This window comes from Humulus lupulus, chromosome 1 (genome assembly GCF_963169125.1).
Source record: "Humulus lupulus chromosome 1, drHumLupu1.1, whole genome shotgun sequence".
Classification (NCBI taxonomy): Eukaryota; Viridiplantae; Streptophyta; class Magnoliopsida; order Rosales; family Cannabaceae; genus Humulus; species Humulus lupulus.
Genome location: NC_084793.1, coordinates 174,090,666 through 174,108,319, shown reverse-complemented (window position 1 = coordinate 174,108,319; position 17,654 = coordinate 174,090,666). Strand labels below are relative to the sequence as shown.

Genomic DNA, 17,654 nt, shown 5'->3' with positions numbered 1-17,654 from the left:
TTGAGAAATTATAAAATTATAGAATATTACAGCCATTTTCGAATAAACCCCCAACCAAAGCAGTCGGGCAGGCCAAACATGTACACGTCGCTTCACGCTCTCCGTACTCATGGTTGGTTGACTCAGTCATTGCCCTTACCTGCAACACAGAGCACCCGTGAGCCGAAGCCCAGCAAGAAAACTCATGCAGGACATAACATATGCAATGTATACAGTTTATCATAACAGATAATCCACAATAAACAAGTCAACCATTAGACTAAGCAAACACGGTCAAGCCGCCCCAGAGCCTTACCGAAGCCTGGGGTATCGGTTCTCACCGCGAGGATAACTCATGTATCCCTTGGGTCCCACCCTGAATATAGCATCCCATGTGCTAGGTGTTACTTTCGGCCCACGGCCGCCCCGGCTTACGCCGTACTCGGCCCACGGCCGCCCCGGCCTACGCCGTACTCGGCCCACGGCCGCTCATTTCATCATAATCACACATATAGTACATTCGAAATAATCATTCACACACATCATGATTCATTTAAGTTTAAACATTTGCACATAACACAATCTGGGGCCATGCCCTAACCTCGGGTGTTATAGTTTTCTTACCTGCATTCCGAGCCTCCTGATGCACTAAGGCCACGAGCACGGTCCTCAAGCACGAGCCTCACCAACAACCTAGTCACAACACACAAGAAACATCCCTCAATACTAATCAACCCAAAACCACTTCCCGGGACCAATCCCGCACTCTCGGGACCTCTAAAACCTTAAAACAACATCCCGGAGACATCCCCCGAAGCCCCGGAGCAAAGGCCTAAAATTGCCTAAAAATGCCATCCTGAAATTTGCCTTGTGCCGCGGCACAACTTTCTTGTGCCGCGGCACCCAGAAACCAGAGGCTCCCCGCCGCGGCAAGCAAAACCCGTGCCGCGGCACGCCCTCGCAGACCCAGAATTCTGGGTTTTTCCTTCGCGTTTTCCCGAGCTTCAACCTCTCCAAATCATCCTAAACCAATACCTAAACCCCAAAACTCAAATCCAAACTTCATATGAACATTCTATCAACCTACAAACACTAGAATCAAGATCCAAAACACACTCATACCCAAAATTCAACCCTTGATTTCTAACTTCAGAAAAACTCAAACCAAGGCATGAAACTAACTCAAGCTTTAGATCCACAACTCAAAACAGAAATCAAACTTAAATATGCACAAGATCCTTACCTCAAATGGAGAATCCACTCAAAAGCTCCCTAGATCCTCCTCCCAAGTTCCCACTTCAGCCCTTCACCCTTCTTCTTCTTTTCTCTTCACTTGCCCTAGCTCTTCTTTCTCCCCCTCTTTCTTCTCTTCAATTTCTATCAATGCCACAAGTGACCCCAAATGCCCAAACCGTACCCCCTTAGATCACAGCTGAAATTTTCATAATCCCCTTGCCAAAAGACCAAATTACCCCTTCCTATTAATCTTTCCAATCTAAACCTTCAAGGGCACTTAAGTCATTACTCTTCTATTTCATTTCTACCATTTTCTTTCTAAAACTTGTTACTCACAGCAGTAACTAATGGTTACCCAGGTTACTAAATCTCCAATAACCATTACCCGCTAAATCTCAACTTAACCATAAAATTCCCGAGGTACCCCTAGGCTCCTCCCGAGCCGGGTATAGAAATCCCGTTGTGACTCTTGAGTTAACTAGCTCTCTAGAACCGTCTCGGTACGTGCATCACAATAATACAACCACACCCACGTGGTACAATTCACAGAATACAGTTATCACATATCAATACAGTTATGCCCAACATGGCCAAAATTACAATTATGCCCTTCTAACACGATCCGGGCCTACATGCATACTAGTAAACATAGCCATGCATCTCAGTTAAACAAATAGCCAAATAACATGCTTTAAATCATAATCATGCATTTAATTCATAAAATCACACATAAGTCCCAACCTGCCCTCCTGGCACACTAATCAAGGCCCTTAAGCCTTATTAGCGAATTTGGGTCGTTACACTAGCCTCGGCGCTTGTGGGAAGGGTCATGGCTCTTAGTGCCAGTCTGAGTTTTTAAGGGTGTTTAGGTTTGGGAACTCAATGGTTAAGGCTCGGGATGGATTTTATCACCCGGATTGATAGAATTCAAGGTCCCGGAGGTTAGAGATATGGCTCAAAGTTATTTAATGGATTAGAACTTGATGGATGGATATTGTTAATGTGTTGTGACTAGGATTTCGGCGAGGCTCAAGTTAGAGGATTGTGCTCGGGATAGCGGTGCTCGGAGACCTGGAGACTCAGGTAAGAAAACCCTTGTTCCCATAGAGCTTGTATGCAGGGTTGAACCCAATGTGTTTAAATTGCAGGGCATAGCCCTTTGATAGAATTGGTTAGTATTCAATATATGTTTGTTATGCTATGAATGCAATTGTGTGAATGATCGGCAGAAGCCGGAAACGGTGTAGACCGAGGTCGGCAGGGGCCGAGAACGGAAAAGGGCCGGGAACGGCGTTAGGCACGTTGAGTGCAAGGCCGAGTACGGCAAGGGACTAGAAGCAGCGTTGAGCACGTGGAGTGCGAGTTGCCAGGGTGAGTCCCTAAAGGATACCTGGGATATCCTCACGGTGTGGACCGCGAACCCAGGGTCTGGTATGGCACCTGGGACGGCTAGGCCGTATGTGTTTAGCCTATTGATGGCCTGTTTATATGCTTAGTGTATGTTTTGCATATGTTATCTGTTTGTGGGTTTTCTTGCTGGGCTTCGGCTCACAGATGCTCTGTGGTGCAGGTAAGGGTAAGGAGAAAGCCAACCAACCATGAGTGTAGCAGGCGTGAAGCGGCGTGTACATGTTTGGCCAGCCTGGCTGCCACGGCCAGTGATTTTTGGGAGATGTTTGCAAATAAACGTAGATTTTGTCGTTTAGTCGATTTGGTTCTACTTATATGTTGTAAATGTTTCTAAACTGTATTTTGGGATCCCAAGTGTTAAACTTTTATGAATTTCAATGAATTAGAGTTATTTCCAAGTTTTTCCTCTATTTATGGCTTAATTACACTATTTGACTTAAAACCTCGATTAGCGAGCTGTAAGCACGTTTTAAAACTCACTTAGTAACGGCTCTAAGGTAGTAGGGCATTACAACTTGGTATCAGAGCGAGCCAAGGTTATTGGTTCTGGACATTGACCAAACATGTACACTCGCTGTCAGTTACAAGCTCGACTCAGGGTTGGTTGGTAAGATTGACTAATATGTTTGAATATGTGTTTGAATGCCCTGTTTGCCTGCTTATTTTATATAGAGCATGATGAATGAGTTAACACATGCATGATGCTAGGGCATGGCCCGTTCTGTGTTATATGTTATATGAGTTATTGCTTGTGGATGACTAATGGTTTGGGAGGTGGTTTTTGGATGTTGTTATCATGCCTGATGAGCGGCGTCGTTGGTTCCAGGCATACTTGTTGAGATGCCTTGGCAATCAGCTAGACTCCACGGCAGTAGGGCCGAGGATGACAACCAGGGTCAGGACCCTCCACCTGCCCCACAGAATTGGCAAGAGATGTTTGCTGAGATGGAAGCAAGATTGCAGCGAACAGAGGAAGAGTTGCGGCAGTTGAGGCAGCAAGCCCCACCTCAGGTTACTGGGCTACTAGTGCAGCAGGTTGCAGCGCCAGTGACAGTGTAGTCTACTGAGGAGAATAAGTGGGAACCTTTGTATGAAAGGTTCAGGAAGCAGCATCCTCCCACCATCGAGGGTGGATCAGACCCACTGCGGGTAGAGCATTGGATGAATATGATTTCCTCGATTATGGATTTTATGAGAGTTCAGGGGAATGAGAGGGTAGCTTGTGCTAGCTACATGTTTAGAGAGGATGCCCGCATCTGGTGGGACGTGGTGGATTAGAGAAGGGATGTATCAGTTATGACCTGGGAAGAGTTCAGGAATTTGTTTAATGAGAAGTATTATAGTGTGGCAGTTCATGCTGCGAAGGTTGATGAGTTTGTCAACCTGACTCAGAATCAATCGACAGTGACAGAGTATACTATAAAGTTTGATAGATTGGAGAAGTTTGCGCCAGATTTAGTGCCGACTGATGCGGCGAGAAGGGACAGGTTCGTGCGGGGGTTAAATGTTATGATCGCTCGCGATGTGAATATTACTTTGAATCCTGAGACTACTACTTATGGCCAGGTAGTGGACAAGGCCCTTACTGCTGAGAGGGCCGAAGATCAGATTTGGTAGGAAAGCGCTGTTAGGCGCGATGCCAGGAGGACAGTGCCTCCTTTTGTTGGATTCAGTCATGGTGGTGGTTCTAGTGAGCAAAAGAGGAAGGCCCCAGATTCCTTTGTTCCTCCAAGTTCAGATAGGAGGGCACGGGGTGCTTCTACTGGCCGTTTGGGTGGCAGTGACAACTAGAGGAGTTTTCCAGTGTGTCTGCGGTGCAGGCGATGACACCAGGGTGAGTGTAGGATTAGGGCCTGCTTTGTTTATGGGAGTACCAGTCATCCGAAGAGGGATTGCCCTTAAGTTAGGAATGAGGAGCAGAAGCAGAGTGACAGTCTTGCTTCTACCAGGGTATTCACTTTGACACAGACTGAGGCGGAGGCTAGTCCCTCAGTTGTGACAGGTCAGATCTTTAGTGCTGGTTCTCTGTGTACTGTATTGTTTGATTCAGGGGCTACCCATTCATTTGTATCTGCTAGAGTGATAGATCAGCTTTTTAGACCTAGTGGTGTGTATGCTAGGGGATTTCAAACTTTGTTTCCAACAGGAGAATTGGTAGTCTCTAAGAAATGGATTAGAGCATTGCCAGTAGATGGTAGGGAACTGTCTATTGATTTGATTGAGTTAGAGATGGATGACTTTGATATGATTCTAGGGATGGATTGGCTATCCAAGTATGGGGCAACGATTGACTGCAAGCGCAGAATGGTGACATTTGAACCAGAAGGGGAGGTACCCTTTGTGTTTGTGGGGACAGTTGGTGGACCGCGAGTACCAATGATTTCAGCATTGAAGGCTAGAGACCTGATGCAGGAAGGTTGCAAAGGATTCCTAGCGAGCGTTGTGGATACCTCTAGGGTGGTGTCAGTTGGACCGGGTGAGACTAGATTGGTGTGTGAGTTTCCGGATTTGTTTCTAGCGAATTTTCCAGGGTTGCCGCTGCAACGGGAGACTGACTTTGTTATAGAGCTGGTACCAGGAGCGGATCCAGTATCTAGGACCCCTTATAGAATGGCTCCAGCGGAGTTAAAGGAGTTGAAGATTCAATTGCAGGAGTTACTGGATTTGGAGTTCATTAGACCGAGTTTCTCGCCATGGGGTGCTCCAGTGTTGTTCGTTAAGAAGAAGGGTGGATGCCTTGGGATGTGTATTGATTACAAGGAGCTAAACAAGTTAACCATTAAGAACAAGTATCCACTGCCTAGGATCGATGATTTATTTGATCAGCTTCAGGGAATAACAGTGTTTTCCAAGATAGATCTCCGATCAGGTTACCATCAATTAAGGATTAAAGAGGAGAACATACCAAAGACCGCTTTCTGAATGAGGTATGGACACTATGAATTCCTGGTTATGTCCTTTGGATTAACCAATACCCCAGCAGCTTTTATGGACATGATGAATAGGGTTTTCAAGGATTATCTGGACAAGTTTGTGATTGTATTCATCGATGACATCCTGGTGTATTCTCTGTCAGAGATAGAGCACGAGCAGCATCTACAATTGGTTCTATAGCGGTTGAGAGAGCATAAGTTATATGCTAAGTTTAGTAAGTGTGAGTTTTGGTTGCCACAAGTTACATTTCTGGGCCATATTGTTAGTAAGGAAGGGATTCTGGTTGACCCAAGTAAGATTGAGGTGGTCAGAGATTGGCCTAGACCGAGCAATGTTCCTGAAGTGAGAAGTTTCTTAGGCCTAGCAGGATACTATCGGCGGTTTGTTGAGGGGTTCTCCAGAATAGCTACGCCATTGACAGAACTGACAAAGAAGAAGACAAGGTATGTCAGGACGGACAGATGTGAGAATAGTTTTAAGGAGTTGAAGCAGCGACTGATCACCGCGCCAGTGTTAAGCTTGCCGATGGAGAATGAAAAGTTTGTGGTTTACTATGATGCATCCAGACAGGGTTTGGGGTGCATGTTGATGCAAGCTGGTAAGGTGATAGCCTATGCATCGAGGCAGTTAAAGGAGTATGAGCAGAGATATCCCACGCATGATTTGGAATTGGCAGCGGTGGTGTTTGCACTTAAGATTTGGAGACATTATCTTTATGGTGAGAAGTGCGAGATATACACCGTCCATTGGAGCTTAAAGTATTTCTTTACTCAGAAGGACCTGAATATGCGCCAGAGGCGATGGCTGGAGTTGGTTAAGGATTATGATTGTGATATCCTATACCATCTTGGGAAGGCTAATGTAGTGGCTGATGCATTGATATCGGAAAGGCCCAGAACATTTGTTTAGTTCGAGGTAGATATCTGATAAGTTTGTTGAGGAGATGACTAGAGAAGGTATAGAGTTGGTGGTTGGTCAGTTGGCCAACATCACTCTTCAGTCTACACTCCTTGAGAGGATCAAGGAAGCGCAGGGGAAAGATTCCCAGTTGAGAGGTCATAGGGAGAGTGTCTTAGTCGGAGCGACTAAAGACTTTTCCATTTCAGAGATGGGGTTACTGATGTACAAGGGTCGGATTTGCGTTCCGATGGATTCCGAAATCCGACGAGAGACCTTAGATGAATCGCATACCACTCCCTATTCTTTGCACCCGGGTACGACGAAGATGTACCAGGACTTGAGAGCTCTATATTGGTGGTCGGGCATGAAGAGGGATGTGGTGGATTATGTGGCTAAGTGCTTAACTTGCCAGTAGGTTAAGGCTGAGCACCAGTGGCCAGTAGGGTTGTTGCAGCCTCTGGGGATCCCATAATGGAAGTGGGAAGATATTACTATGGACTTTGTGGTTGGTTTACCGAGAACTGTGGGACTGCATGACTCGGTGTGGGTGATTATGGATAGGTACACAAAGTCCGCCCACTTTTTGCCTATTAGGACAACTTATACTGTTGAGCAGTATGCTGAGATGTATGTGAAGGAGATTGTTCGACTTCATGGGGCTCCGAGGTCGATAGTATCCGACAAAGACCCCACCTTTACTTCCAAGTTTTGGGAGAGTCTGCAGGAGGCTATGGGCACGCAGTTACGGTTTAGTACCATTTATCATCATCAGACGGATGGACAGTCTGAGAGGACTATTCAAATATTGGAGGACATGTTGCGAGCCTCTGCGCTAGATTTTGGGGGATCGTGGAGTAAGTATCTCCCTTTGATCGATTTCTCGTACAACAACAGTTATTAGGCGACCATCGGAGTAGCTCCGTACGATATGCTTTATGGAAGAAAGTGTAGATCACCTATTCGTTGGGATGAAACAGGTGAGAGGAGATATCTAAGTCCAGAGATGAGTCAAAGGACCAATGAGGCGATTGAGAAGATTAGAGCGCATATGCTCGCCTTCCAGAGTCGTAAGAAGAGTTATTCATACCTGAAACGCACAAGCGTGGAATTTCAGGTTAGTGATCATGTGTTCCTTAGGGTTTCACCCATGAAGAGTGTGAAACGATTTGGTGTTCAGGGCAAGTTGAGCCCTAGGTTTGTTGGCCCCTTCGAGATTTTGGAACGGGTTGGAGAGGTAGCTTACAGACTAGCGAAGCCTCCAGCTCTATCAGGGGTTCATGATGTTTTCCATGTATCCATGCTCCGGAAATATATGTCAGATTCGACGCATGTTCTAAGTTTTGAGAATCTAGAGCTTAATCAGGATTTGTCCTATGAGGAGAAGCCGGTTCATGTTCTTGACCAGAAAGATAAAGTCTTGCAGAGCAAGACCATCGCCTTAGTGAAAGTGATGGGGAGAAACAGCAAGGTTTAGGAGGCGACGTGGGAACATGAGTCAGAGATGAGGGAGTGGTATCCCGAGTTGTTCAGGTAATTTTGAGGAAGAAATTTCTGTAAGGAGGGGATAGTTGTAATGACCCGAATTTGATAATAGGGCTTAGGGCCTTGATTAGTGTGCCTGGAGGGCAATAAATGAATTAATATGTTAATATATGAATTAATGTGAATATGTGATAATGATGCATGTTTAGTTGAGTTAAATATGCATGTGGGCTTCATTTGGATATTAGGGGTATAAATGTGATAAATGCTATATATATGTGATATGTCTGTGCAACACGATTCGAGACAGTCCTGAGGAGCAGTTAGCCAGAAAGTCACAACGGGGTTGAGATTCCGACTCGGGGGGAGTCGAGGGCTAATCTGGGTATTAGATGTGTTATGGGGTTATCGAGATATGGAAATAAATATTTGGAGATATATTTGAGGATAGAATGTCTAGGAGGGAATATTGGGGAAATTTACCATTTTGCTCTCGGGGACGTTTTGGTACCCCGAGCCTTGAGGTAACCACATAGACTAAGTTAAATAAAACAAAGGAAGGAATCATTTAGAAGCTTAAGAAACCGACGCTTACTTCCTCCCAGCTGAAGATAGTTCTTATCTCTTTCTCTCTTTCACTCCCTAAGGCAAACTCAAGGAAAATTATGGTGGAAGCTAGTTAAAGCAAGGAATTGGGTTGAGAAATCTTAGGAGCTAAAAGCTTGAGGTTTAAGGATCAAACTCAGAGACTAAGCTCAGCAAAGGTAAGCTTTAATTATAAAGATTATGTTTAGAATTGCTGCTGGTTTGTTAGAGTTTGCATGTTAGTTAAGCTTGATCTGTTCTTGAGTGTTTTAGTTGAGTTTTGGAGCAGATTTTGATAGGTTTTGAACTGGGCTAGAATATTGGGGTTGATTGTCTGGAACTGTTAGCTTGATTATAGGATGATTTGGTTTGAAGAAAATGCAGGAGAAAGATGAAGATTTCTGGGTTTGGATGCTAGGGCTGCGGCCCTAGAAGGGGCGCGCCGCGACCCGTGTGTGCGCGCGGCCATGGGAGGCCAAGATGCTTGAGGCGCACCGCGGCGCTTGGTGATGCGCGCCGCGGCCCGTGTAGGTGACAGTGGGGTGCTAGCCTCTGTTTCGAGGCTAGCCACGATGCTTATGGGAAGGGTCGTGGCTCTTAGTGCCAGTCTAAGTTTTTAAGGGTGTTTAGGTTTGGGAACTCAATGGTTAAGGCTCAGGATGAATTTTATCACCCGAATTTATAGAATTCATGGTCCCGGAGGTTAGAGATATGGGTCAAAGTTATTTAATGGATTAGAACTTGATGGATGGATATTTTTAATGTGTTATGACTAGGATTTCGGCGAAGCTCAAAGCTTGGGTCGACCACCCTAAGTCCCTAAGATTAGAGAACATGAAACTAGGGGCATAGGTGGTCGGCCTACCACCTTAGGGCGACCACCCAAGGAATGCAAACCTCAGAAAAATGCCAGAGGACTAAAGTTCAAGTCTCCAATAAATTGTACAGTACAAGAAAGACACCAAAGAGATCAGTAAAGGAGAAGAAAAAAAATAAGGGTCCCAGGTTGTCGGCTTATGCTTGGGCCGATCACCCTGGATCCCTGGAAGTCTCCCAGGGGTGTGGTGGTCGGCCCATGATCTAAACCCTAGGGTGCTCAGCCTGTGATGAGTTTGTAAACCTGAAAATCGCCAGGAGCATAAGCAAACCTTACGGGTAGTCGGCCCATGAGGGAATGGACATCCCTGGAAATCGCCTATGCTAGGGTTTGGAATCCTAGAAATCGCAAAGGTAATGGATCTAAAAGAGGTGGTCGGCCTAGGGTTTTACATCCCTTGAAATTGCCTATCCTAGGGTTTCACAAACTTGAAATCACATGTGCTAGGGTTTGTAACCCTGGAAATCGTCCAGGCTAAGGAAATTCTAGGGAAATTGTAGACTTGATTCAAACAAGTCAATTATTTTGAATCAAAATAAAACAAAACAAGAAGAATCAGACAAATTCCTCAAAGATTCAAAGTATTTCTTTTAAATCTAAGCACATTTAAATTAAATGATGTAAGGATTAGGAGAAAGTACTTACCCAAATAAATATTTGAGTTTGATGAAAAATTGGAGAAATCAAGCTTGGAGACTCCTATGGGTGAGGCGCACAGAGCAAGGAAGTGAGAAGTGAGGCCCTACTTATAACCTCTCAGGCTAACCATATATTTTTAGGAATTCAAATTTCCTTGAAAAATATCTGGTATGGTTAAAATTACAAATTCCTTTAAAAATATCTAGTATTTTTAGGAATTCAAATTCCTTGAAAAATATTTTGTATTTTTAGGAATTAATATCCTTGAATAATATTTTGTATTTTTAGGACATCAAACTCCTTGGAAAATATATTATATTTTTAGGACTTCAAATTTCCTTGAATAATATATTAGATTTTTAGAAAATTAATTTTTCTTTAAAAATCTAGTTATTTTTAGGAATTACAAATTATCCTTGAAAAATTCGTGTTGAGCACATTATCGACAGTTGACAAAAGCACTACGTAATGTCCCAAGGGACTTTGCTATTAAAGTACTGCTATGGTATGTTTCTCGGGCCAAGATCAAGTTTACCGTAATGTCAACACATTACAATAAACTTGGGAAAATGTTTTCCCTCAAAAATCCAGGGATGACATGGCGAATAAGAAAGCAGCACGTGGCATCATAAATCAGGGAAAAATGATGAAGTATTGAAAAAAGACCGATGAGCAAAAAAGATAGGCCCAGGGCCTATAGGGAAGTCAACCAGGCCTAAACCCCCTAGGGGTGGTCGGCCTGACCCCAACCCCTAGGGGTGGTCGGCCTGGCCCTAACCCCTAGGGGTGGTCGCCCTGACCCCAACCCATAGGGGTGGTCAGCCTAGCCCTAATTCTTAGGGGTGGTCGGCCTGACCCCAACCCCTAGGGGTGGTCGTCCCAAGTATGCTCAAAACCCCTCAAGGGGGTTGGCCCACCCTATCGTCCACAGGGTGGTCAGCCTACACTCCCGAAAACGGGTAAAACTCATGCTCGTTCAGATTGAGATCAACAGGCCCAGCACCTAAGCTCTAAAGGGTCGTCGAGCCTAGCACCTAAGTCTCATAGACCAATCTAGACTTAGCATTTTCCCATAGGTTTCAATTGTGCATTGTCTACCACGATCCAGAGAAACAACGAGAAGACCTATGATCTCATAATCATGGGGAGGTGGACACATATCTCTACTACCTAATAATCGTGTACCAAACCACAATCCCAATACTATTGATCATGTAACAGCCCCTGGGTACTATAAATAAAAGACCCAGGGTTTCATTGAAAAGGATCTAATGAATTTTTTGGGAGAAACTCTGGGAAAATTAGCAACAAGTGAATATTTTTGTTCATCAATGTAATTGTCTATCGAGTAATTCAATACTAAAAAGTAAGTGGATTAGGTTATTACTGTTCATTAGAATAGGGCTGAACCACTATAAATTTATGTGTGTTTGTTTAAGATATTTGTACTCTGCCGTATTTTATATTCATTTCAAAAGGTGTAGTATATTGTGCATACAACCATTAGCCAATTTCACAGGTCAACAAAAACAATAATAATAATAAATAAATAAATAATCTATCTATTTATATTTTTAACCTTTTGACAAAAGTTAGTTTTTGACAATAAAATGCTCAAACTGGTAATGGACCAAAATACACATGGTTCAAATTATCTATCAATTTATTACTATTTTTAATATTTTGTCAACAAGAGGTCTACAAGTTAATTTTTAAAAATAAAGGGTCCAAACGAGTAATCGGCTAAAATACAAGATTCAAAATGGTGTGAACCCTAAAAAATATAAATTATATAAATATATAATTTAATTTTTATAGAGAATTTTTATCCTTTTGAGTAAATATATGTTCCAAATGTTATTTTTTAAAAATTAAAGTTCAAAACGGGTAATCAACTAAAAAATAGTGTTAAAATAATCAATATATCTAATCTTGTTTTTAACCTTCTGACAAAATATGAGGCCTAGAAGTTAATTTTTAAAAATTAAGGATCCAAATGGGTAATCAGCCAAAATAACCCTTATTATTCAAAACTTCTCAAAAACCTAGAAGAGGTTTGCTATACAAAAATGAACACCATCATGAAAAAAAAAACTACGGTCAAGACGCCCTCACATGTCCATATAAGGAGCATATTGTACGGATAGGGTGAAAAAGAATCTCTATCACGCAATCAAGAATCTCTACCACACAATCTCCCAAATAAAAATTAAAATATATTTTTTAATTATTACAAAAGATTGCGCGAAGCGCGGTTATGTAATATAGTTAATAGTATAATGTAATGACTCTAAATTAGAGTTATGACTGGAGATGGAGTTATGAACTGTAAAATATGCACGCAAGTGTACGTGGTCGTGTCAAGTAATAAATTCTGGAAGAATGAATATCGTCCCACAGAGACTATTACCCAATTACCAATAATTGTTCTTTAATTTCTATTTGGCAAACAAAATTTAGATGAATAAATATAATTATAACGTGTATAGCGCTGTCGTTAACGTCATTTAGCCGGACGCTTGGTTTCTTTCATATTCAACTTGGATCAACTCCTCCGCTCACATCCTTGAGAGCCATAGTGTCATGAGTTGGCCCTCGTTTCAGATGATTAGAAATTGGTGGAACTTTACCCCGCTCATGTAACATTCGAATCCTTTCACTAAAGAACCTTTTAAACAATGATGCCCTTTTCGCATTCCAGTTTTAACCACAGATCTTTGCTTAGAGACTTCCAATTTTTTCTCTCCTTGTTTTACCACTTCAACTCTACAAGAAGTTGGAATTTCCGTTGCTGCAAAAACGTTAAATTTTACCTCCTCTTTTTGCACTCGTAGCTTTAACTCACCCTTTTGTACATCTATCAAAGCCCCACCAGTAGCCAAGAATGGCCTTCCAAGTATTATTAGAATATTTTCATCTTCCTCCATATCAAGAATAATAAAGTCCGCAAGAAAGATGAATTTATCCACCTTCACCAATACATCCCCAATCACTCCACGAGGATGATTGACTGATCTATCTGCCATCTGTAAAGACACAGTAGTTGGCCGAGCTTCTCCCAAATTTAACTTCTGAAAGATTGATAGAGGCATTAGATTTACATTGACCCCTAAATTACATAAAGCCTTTGTTTTTACTGAACCCCCTATAGAACATGGTATATTGAAACTACCAGGATCTTTAAGGTTGGGAGGTAGTTTCTTCTGAAGTATTGTTTAGCACTCCTCAGTAAGTGCCACTGTCTCGTAATCCTCTAGCTTCCTTTTCTTCAAAAATATTTCTTTCATAAACTTCACATTACTTGGCATTTGTTCAAGTGCCTCAGCAAACGGGATATTAATGTGTAGCTTTTGAAAGATATTGAAAAATTTAGAAATCCTCTTATCAAGCTTATTCTTTTGAAACCTTTAAGGATATGGAATCTTTATATTGTGATCAATACATATATCTTGTTGCTTCTCTAAGTTCTCTGTAGCATTAGACCCACTCACTTCCTTCTCCTTGTCAACCACTTTTGGCTCTTTTAACTCCTTGCCACTCCTCAAGTATATTGCATTGCATTGCTCTTTTGGGTTTACCTCGGTAGTGCTTGGTAAGTTCCCTTGAGCACGGTTTGTCATCAAAGTAGCCAACTGCCCCATTTAAATCTCCAAATTCTTGATAGATGCCATGGTTTTGGTCATGAACTGGTTCAGTACATCGGGTTCTACTTCAGGTTGTGTTGTTGGTGAGTTCATTGGAGGATGTGGTGGTGGATGAGATGGGTGTGGGTTTGGATCATAATAAGGCCTAGAATGTAGTCCATAAGTCGGTTGATGAGGGGGTTGGTGAGGTGGGTATTGTTGATACTGCGGTTGTAACCCTTGATTATTTTTCCAAGACAAGTTAGGGTGATTTTTCCATGCATGATTAAATGAATTTGAGTAGATGTCGGGTGTAGGTCTTGAAAAGTTACCAATAACCTGTGCCTGTTCTAAAGTCATATTATTTACATCTGTTGAGCAACTAGCTGTGCTCGGGCATTGTTCATAAGAATGTGGTCCCCCATAAATCTCACAACTCAGGACATTCTGTACTTACATTGCTTGTGTGGCGAGGTTATTCTGCTACAATTGCTTGGTTAGAGATGCCACTTGAGCGGTCAATAAAGCAATAGGATCAACTTCTCAGACTCATGCTACCTTCTTATTCTCATGCTCAGTAGGCCAATTATAGTTATTCATGGCCATCTCTTCCAATAATTCAAATGCTTCATTAGCGCTTTTTCTCATAAACGCTCCTCCCGATGCTGCATCTATAATTGTCATTGTATTTTCCCCCATACCATTTTAAAATGTATGAACCAGTAGCCATTTCTCTATTCCATGATGTGGGCATTTCCTTTGCAACTCTTTAAAGCATTCTCATGCATCATACAAAGACCCCCCTTCCAGCTGATGGAAGTTATTAATCTCTCTTCTTATTAAGGCTGACTTCGCAGGAGGAAAATATTTACCAAGGAATTTCTGAGCTAAATCTTCTCAAGTAACTATAGAGTTGGCTTGTAATAAATTCAACCAACTCTTAGCTTTTTCTCTTAATGAAAAAGGGAATAATCTTAATCTTACAGCATCGTTACTCACCCCATTCATTTTGAATTTCGCACACAGCTCTAAAAAATTTGTGATATGGAGATTTGGATCCTCATTTGGTAATCCCCCAAATTGTACACAATTATGTACCATCTGAATAATTGAGGGTTTTATCTCAAAATTATTTGCCTCAATAGTAGGAGGACGAATGCTTGAATGTATCCTCATAACAGTAGGGAGTACATAGTTTCTCAATGGCGGATCGGCTTCAGCTGCATTACCCATATTTGCATTGTTGTTGAAAATGTTATTTGCGTTCTCATTTCTTTATCTTTCGGTTCTGTCTGCACGTTCTCTCAATTTCAAGATCTATTTGTATGAGTCCCTTTTGTCTACTTCCTTGCATATACCGATAATTCCTGAAACACAATATAACCTCGATCTGAATAAGTGTAAAATATATACAAAAAAACCAAATTAGAACAAACAACAATTAATTTTGATATTGGAAATTAAGTCCCCGGCAACGGCGCCAAAAACTTGATCTATAAAATTATCACGCAAGTGTATGTGGTTGTGTCAAGTAATAATTTCCGGAAGAACGAATAACGTCTCACAGAGACTATTACCCAATTGCCAATAATTGTTCTTTAATTTCTATTTGGCAAACAAAATTTAGATGAATAAATCTAATTATAAAATATTAAAAAACTGTTAATAAAATAACTAAACAAAAATGAAAATCAATAATAAAAAGACCTAGGGTATTAAATTGATCAACTTTTCATTCTACTAATTTTATTAAGAGAATTTTACATAAAGTGCCAAATATATCACAATATAAACTTTTTTACTACCAAATGGCAATAATTACTTTTCTATTAATCAGGTTTTTTATATTTACGTTATATGTTTTTTTATTACAAAAATACTACTTTTGTCTCTTCTCTGTAATTTGTATTGATGAAGTTTTTTTTTTTTTTTTGAATTTTTTCTGGCAACTTCCCACTCTTTCCTCTGTCACGATATACTCTCTTCCACTCTTCTCTCCATTTTTTTAATGCTCCACGATCACACATTTATGCTCCACGATCACATTAGTATCTTAATTTTTTCCCAAAATATTGTGTTCTTCACGGTTATTGAAGCATTTAAGCCCACGTCCTTTGTTTTTATATATAGCATTATCTATCATCTATGGCTATATTACGATCGGGATTGTCTACTCCTTCTCCTTCTGTTAAAAAAATTCAAAAGTCTCCAAAGATTTCTAAACAAGCTTTACTGATGGGGAAGAAAACTTATGTGAAGCGGATTGAAGAGAAACAAAGCTCTCATAACTCGCCCAAAGTCGAGTCATCGAAATCCCAATCTCAGAAACGGAAGTTCGTTTTTGATGTTGTTGAAAGGAGGAAGGCGAAAAAGGTGAAATCAAGCAAAGTTGTGGGAGGTGATCTGAAGAAATTTGTTGTTAAGGTTTGCATGTTGTTTGTATTGTATTGTTTTGATGTTGGTTTTTAGGGTTTTGCATTTTTTTTCCCTTTGATTGTTGAATGTACCGAATTTGTTTCTTGTAATGTTTGTTTGAATATGTATTGTAAGTTTTAGTAATTTTCCCATTTTAAAGTTTCTTATATCATCATGTTTTTTTGTTGTGTTATTGTTGTTGTTTTGTTTACATTTTATCGAATTTTATTACATTGTAATTTTTAGTTGAACGCAGATAATGTGTTTGTTTTAATGTTTGTTTGAAATTGCATTATAAGTTATTAGTTTAATTTATAGTTTTAGTAAGTTGTTTTCAGAGCTTTTTTTTTTTTTTATTCTGTTTTATTGTTGTTGTTTATAAGTTTTCTATTTGTTTTTGTTGTTGTGTGGTTGTTTTGGTGTTTTTTATTTTTTTATTTTTATGTCCATTGTAGTTTATGTTATGTTTGTTTTGTTGTTTTATGGTTGTTTCATTACTATTTTTGTTATTTTATTTAGTTAAGTTTTTTTTTTGTAGGATTGGCATTACTTAATCAATCCGAAGCAATATTTTACTGCCCAAGTTGTATCTTGTTGTACTTATCAGGTTATTAAGGACCTTAATAACTATTTGTCTGATAAACAAAAACAAATGTTTTTTGAAACTTGTTTTGGTAGTTTATTGAATCTTCCTGCATTTAATCCACAGCCTCAATTATTGCATGGGTTGTTATTGAGGGAACTTAAGCAACCAAATGAGTATGAGCTATGGGTTATGGTTAGTGGTATTAAGTTGAGGTTTAGTATTGAAGAGTTTGCTTTGATTTTTGGTTTAGATTGTGAAGGGGAGTGCAATAATTTGAATTTCAAACAAGAGTCAAATAGATTTTTGGATAAATATTGGCCAGGTTGTGATAATATTTCTAAGCAATCTATTCGTGAGTGTTTTAGGGCTAAGAGGTGGGGTGATGATGATGAAACTGCTGTAAAGTTGGTTGTTCTGTATTTCGTGCAGTGGTTTCTACGTAGTTTTAGGAAGGAAAAACAAGTTATGCGTGAAGATTTAGATGTTGTTGATAGTGGTCGTTATAGTGAGTACGCATGGGGAAAGAAATCTTTTGATGAAACCATTATGTCTTTGAAGGGTAAATTAGATAGTTGGTACAATACTGTACAAAATTCAAATGAGGAGAAGAAAGTTAAACCTTATTATACATTGGTTGGTTGCCCACATGTGTTTCAAGTTTGGTTTTATGAGTGTTGTCGCTATATGGTTGGGAAGTACTGGAAATTAGTTTCGGAAACTATTCCGTGGATTGCTATGTGGAGTTGTTCTAGTACTCCTGATCTGAGATTGTTGAAGGTTACTGTTTTCGATATTCCAGCTAAGAAGGTATAGTTTAATGTTGTTTATATGTTAGTTTACTATTGTTATAGCGTTGTAGCATATTACATTTTAATGTTTTTATGTTTTTTGGTGGTTGTTTTGTAGTTGATGTTGAGAAATCTGAAGCCAAATGATAATGAGGGGTTGTCTTCAAGTTGGGTGGATTTTCTTTCAATGTAGATGTTGA

The 17,654-nt window shown here is 40.6% G+C and overlaps 1 non-coding gene across 1 annotated transcript; it reads left to right on the top strand.

Annotated features, from left to right (window-relative positions):
- The first annotated feature begins 14,401 nt into the window (after positions 1-14,401).
- LOC133813009 (small nucleolar RNA R71) lies at positions 14,402-14,512 on the top strand. Its single transcript, XR_009884061.1, has one exon. It is a non-coding gene; the product is annotated as a small nucleolar RNA R71 (small nucleolar RNA).
- Positions 14,513-17,654: the final 3,142 nt, after the last annotated feature.